The following is a 6,307-nucleotide window of genomic DNA, read 5'->3' as shown; positions in this document are numbered from 1 at the left end:
ATAAAAGAGTTATTTAAGAATGTAATGTGGTATGTCGTGTGGTATTATGTGATTTATTTTCCGTAGAACTGTAAATTTCATTCACCACATACATTTTCGTTTACCCGCAACGATTTCTCAATTTGTTATTTATTGCGGAAGGATCCCTAAAACATACCTACTAAGGTAAAGTTTTATTAGAGGCAAAAATAAAAGCAAAATAAGAAAATTATTTACCCTTCAAGTGAATAATGTAAAGAGGTGGCCTAGGGGATTAAGGTTAGGTACTTCCAGGACAGGGACAGTGACAGTTAGGTATGTATATATTTCAAAGGGCTCATTATAGCCTAATTAAGCTGACGATAATAACGTTACGTTAATACATTGTTGTTGTTATTTTTAATTCACAGTTAATTATACATATTTTTCCTTAAACACGCATTAAAAGCACATGAGAATGGCATTTTAATATTATTGCTTAAACCGTAACAATTAGCACTAGGTACACTAACAGCTAGTGTATGTAGAATCGGACCAAGTGAACTGCATGGCATTTGCAATGACAAAGTGTGCCAATCTATAAATTGTAAGTATATAAACACCCCTATGATGGGACGCACCAGTAATGGGGTGGTATAGACACAGTGTAAAAAGTAACAGTGGACCGACGCCTTTGATGTTTGTGTAAAAGCCGACACCGCACAAGAACACAGTAGAGTTGACGTCACAGACTTAAGTAAGTAGTACCGAGCTACTAACAATGGCGAATGTATGCAGCTCGGGTGCGCGCGACCCACCTCTGGCCCCGCGCACCCCGCACGATCTGTCTAGACGGCTTCGTCGAATGACTGTATTGTTTTATAGACTGTGGGTGGGGTATAGACAAATCCTGTAAAATAAGTATTTACCATTAGTTTTTAAACGCTGGCAACATTTTACAATAAAAAAGGGCAATAGAGTTTAATTTTTTATTGAAAAAATACTTTGATTAATGGCGCATACATCCCATGACGGGAGCAAAAAAAACATAGTTTTAATTTGTTAATAATATTGAAACCAATTGCAGCAGCTTTCATTAATACATATAAAACATAGGACGAATAGGACATTCAACTTTTAACACATAAAGCGGTCGAAATTTTACAGGTGTCGCTGAAATATCAAAAATACTCCAAATTTTCTCTTAAATGTCCTATGATACAGATGTCAATCTCACTAAAATGTGGGATCCGAACCCACATCTTTTGATTGCTGGTCCAACGCGTTACCAATTTTAATAAAATAAAATAAATAATTTTTAACAATGTATTTGTAATATACAAATGTCTTTAAAAACCCCGTAATCAAAAACAAAGTAATTAAGTCCGACTCAACGCTTGACTGCACATTTTTAATAAGTTTTTCTGTCATCTATAGGTAAAGAACTATTTTGTGTATTTTTTTTTAAACTTTAGACCCAGTAGTTTCGGAGATAAAGGGGGAATGGTCATTTTTTGTCTATTTTCTTCTATAATTTCTAAACTATTTATTTTAAAATTACAAAAAATATATATTTGAGATTCTTAAAATAAGGTCTTTCATTTGATATGTACCACGATATAGTTTAAAAGACTTTATTTAATTTACTCATTTACCCCCAAAAGTGGCCCCCATGTTTAAAATTCATTTGTTTACGTTACATATTCGTCTTTGGGTCATAAACTTACGTATGTGTACCAAATTTCAACTTAATTGGTCCAGTAGTTTCGGAGGAAATAGGCTGTGACAGACGGACAGACGAGACAGACAGACGCACGAGCGGCACGAGTGATCCTATACGGGTTCCGTTTTTTCCTTTTGAGGTACGGAACCCTAAAAAGAAAAATACATATTAACATTTAAGGTGTGCCAATGTCATCATTAATGTCCTATAAAAACATGTCGGTTACAATGGCACTGCTTCACTTTGTTCTATTCAAGTCTGGCACCGACTTGAATAGAACAAAGTGAATAGCTTGAAGCTAGAATAGGTGTTGAATACTCAACATATAATCGACTACAGAAGATATATAAACCTTACTTTTTATAGATTCATACCGCATTCTCATTTATTGATTGTCCATTTTACCCGGTGGCCCGAGCGGTAACAGTAAAGGTAACCATATTCGCTCCCGTCCGTCCGTGCGTCCATCCGTCCGTCTGTCAGAAATGAGTCAGGGCATTCAATTCATTTATTAAATGGCTTGGCCTATTGGCCAAGGTGATGTCACGCTGTGGCGAGTCGTACTAAACTTATGGATCCCCATTTAAATTTTATTATTGTTGATAAAATATTAGGCTTAACAATTTTTTTTTTATGTATCAACCGTTTTTTACATACCAATTAGTCAGGTTATATTTTTAATAAAAATCGATTTCGACTGGCAATTCATGTTACTTTTTGGCAACCGGGTTTTTTAACCTAATTTGACCCCGCTGCATGCGAATTTGCCAGTTGCCCGATCGAAATCTTGACCGGAAGTGAGATATTCAAAATGGCGGCCATTATTACCGACCCTAATGAGTTCCTTGTATGGAGACCCATATTTTTTTGATATATTTTTTTTATAATAATTATTGCAAAAAGTATCAGTAATAATAACACGTATTTTCTGAAAGTTTGGAATACCCATCTGCTATGGTTCCAAATATACAGCCCTTTAAGGATTTAACAAAAGCTTTTTCTAGGTTTTCGTAAATAACTAAAACGGTGGCGCATAGCAAAAAATCTTCTTCTACACAAGTAATCTGCATAAAATTGCCTACAAGAAAGATTCCTTACAATTTTTCGATTGAATCAATATTCTTTGAGATATTAACGCGGGAAAGTTAATTATAAACAATTCTAAGGTTCCTTTTTAGGGTTCCGTACCCAAAGGGTAAAAACGGAACCCTATTACTAAGACTCCGCTGTTCGTCTGTCCGTCTGTCCGTCTGTCACCAGGCTGTATCTCATGAACCGTGATAGCTAAACAGTTGAAATTTTCACAGATGATGTATTTCTGTTGCCGCTATAACAAAAAGTACTAAACAGTACGGAACCCTCGGTGCGCGAGTCCGACTCGCACTTGGCCGGTTTTTTTAAGTTTTCGTAAATAGCTCGTAAACGGCGGCCAATAGCAAGAAATGTTGTGTAACTTAAATAATCTACACAAAATTTTCTACAAAAAAGGTATATTACACTTTTTGCTGGGATCAATATTTAAATAAATATTAAAGAGGGAAAGTTAATTATATCCAATTCTAAGGTTCCTTCTTTTAGTTTTTCGTAAATACTTTGTAAAGTATGACACATAGCAAAGAAATATGTTACATAAATAATTAACATAAAATTTCCTACAAGAAACATGTGAAACACTTTTCGCTAGGATCAATATTTAAAAAAGATATTAAAGCGGGAAAGGTAATTATAATCAATTTTAAAGTTTCTTTGTATTTTTTCGTAACACACTCATAAAAGGTGGCCAAAAGCTAAATAAGTTCTTAAAAATAAATAATCTATACATACAATTTTTTTACAAAAAACATTCGAAACATTTTTCTCTAGGATCAATATTTAAAAGTAATTAAAAGGAAGTTATTAAAAGGAAGAAAGTTAATTACATAAGTAATGTCATTAACGGGTCTAACGCGATTAAATTTCATTATTTTACCTTTTTTCCGACGTTTCAGTTGGGTTGCACTAGCTGTGGTCACAAAAGACAAAGGTCCTAGCAAAATGTCAATTGAGATATTGGTAATCAACACTAAACTACCCGACATTAGTTTATATAAATGTTTGGGGTAGACAAATAAATCTATCTACCCTGTTTCATGTAAAAAAACGTCAAAAAAGAAAAAAAAGAGAAAAGGTTATATAATGAAATTTAATCGCGTTAGACCCGGTAATGACATTAATTATGTAATTAACGGGTTACCTTTATATTACCTTTTTCCCAATTGACATTTTGCTGGGACGTTAGTCTTTTGTGACCACAGCTAGTGCAACCTAACTGAAACATCGAAAAAAAGTTAAAATAAAGAAATTTAATAGCGTTAGACCCGTTAATGACATTAATTATGTGTACAAAACGCGAAAGTTTAAAGCGTTCAGTTAATTACAATCAAACTATTTTTAGATACTTTGAAATACGCATTTGATTGATGATGATGAAAGTAATGACTTTGTTTAAAAATACATAAAATAAATTTGTACCTATAACAATTTTTTTGTTTAGGGGGCTAAATCGTGCGTGAAACATGAAAATTTGAGGCTTTTTTTGACAGTATTTAAGGTTTTAGGTTTTGAAATGTCAGTGTACACATTACAATCCCGATTAATTGCTTAATAAACGATAAATTTATTTAATATTCGTACCTATTCTCATATTTCTCATACTAGACGCTTTTTTTCACCAAAAGGGTCTTACTCCGCGCACGTGGATTAAAGGTTTCAAATGCGTGCTAAAAAATTTAATCATTGAATAATTATTAAAAAAAAACAAATATATTAAAAAAATAAAGGATAATTAAAGCCCTTCAAGTGAGTTTTGTAACATAAAGAGGCCTTACAATTGGGAATTCGTATTGCGGTGCGCCGCTGACGATGATATTTTCCACATTTAAAGGACTGTATATTTTGAACCATACCAAATGGATACTCAAAATTTTCAGAGTATACGTGTTATTTAAACTGATATTCCTTGCAATAAAAATTATCAAAAAAAAAATTAAAATAAATATAGGTCTTCATACAAGGAACTCATTAGGGTCGCTATGTAGGGCAATAATGGCCGCCATCTTGAATATCTCACTTCCGGTCAGGATTTCGATCGTGCAACCGGCAAATTCGGATTCAGCGGGGTCAAACTAGGTTGAAAAATCCGGTTGCCAAAAAGTAACATGATTTGCCAGTCGGATCAAGAAGGAGAGCGATTTTGATTTTTTATGTCTAGACTATAGTACAATCGGATTAAGTCTAACCTCGAAATCCTTCCAAAGATATGAAATTTGGTATGTATGTTAATTTTTCATGTCCACACTATTTCACATTTGGGGACCTCGAGGAATCGCAGCTATCGTGGAAAATGTGGTACTACAGCTATCCTGGAGAAATTTGGGTTTTACTCTAAATCTACGTTCTCCATGAAAATATGGTGTAAGGCAACATTAAAGCTTATTAAATTCTACACAAAAGAAACCTTTAATTAACATACATACCAAATTTCATATCTTTGGAAGGATTTCGAGGTTAGACTTAATCCGATTGTACTATAGCACGTATTTGGAAATGTCAATTTAATATGATGTCAACAACTCGCGACTCGGTTCGAGAGCGCGGCAATAAATTGTCGAATTCGTTTTATTTTCGATAGGTTATCATTTTCCCACCCATTCCACTTAATAACAAATTTGCTGAAATACGAATTTACAATGGAATAGAACGACTCATTGCCACCATTTGTACCTTTTATAATACATATTTTAATTTTGATTATTTGATTTTACAATTGAGGTAAAATTAAAAAAAAAAACTCATTATAGTGAACTATAACGGGATACTAAAGCCCGTCACAGACGGAGCGATAATATACCAAAAGATATCTTATAGCAAGGCATCTTAACGACATATTTTACGTACTATTTGACAGAGTCCACAACACGAAGCTATAATATGTATATATTTTGGTGCGATATATATTTCGGTATCGTTGTCGTGTGTGGTTCTTATTCTACACTTTAAGATATCTGTCGGTGTATTACGGTAATATGTGTTAATAGAATTAGTAATCAGTCTTCAACCAATGAACCAACCAACCAATGTTCACATAAATTAGTAAGGAGAAAGTTTTCCAATAATCTTTACCCACCCTCTCCATTAAGAGCAAAAACATTGGAAGCGGAGTTTTCGGGAAATAGCCTATTGAGATTAGCTAACTTCCATCGACAACAATTGTGTTAGGGACTTGCCAGTGTTTATTGGATTGCCGTGTCACTGTTTATTGAATGATTTCGACCCACGCTGTGTGTACCTAAGTAATTAAATTAAAACTTGACTCATTTAAGGGCCCCGACAAAGAATGACAATAATTTTATTGAGCATACAGCTTGTTCATATTTTTGAAAAGTAATCCGGTAACCAAGTTTTGCAGAAACAGGAGAATTAAAAACCTATTCACATCCCTATTCTTGGGGTTATAATACCAGCAGAAAAAAGAAACACTATGATCCTCACAGCCTATTTTCCGCTGACAGATTACTCTTGCTAACTCATGGACTAATTTAGAGGAACGCAAAAAAAGGTTTAATTACTGGATTACAGCACCTAAAG

At 33.8% G+C, this 6,307-nt stretch overlaps 1 long non-coding RNA gene across 1 annotated transcript in view; it reads left to right on the top strand.

Moving 5' to 3' along the window:
• Nucleotides 1-6,307, top strand: part of LOC134753987 (uncharacterized) — a 234,832-nt gene that overhangs the window by 27,227 nt on the left and 201,298 nt on the right. The window lies entirely within an intron of this gene.

This window comes from Cydia strobilella, chromosome Z (genome assembly GCF_947568885.1).
Source record: "Cydia strobilella chromosome Z, ilCydStro3.1, whole genome shotgun sequence".
NCBI lineage: Eukaryota > Metazoa > Arthropoda > Insecta > Lepidoptera > Tortricidae > Cydia > Cydia strobilella.
The sequence above is the reverse complement of the archived record's forward strand: the minus strand, read 5'-3'. Positions and strand labels throughout refer to the sequence as shown.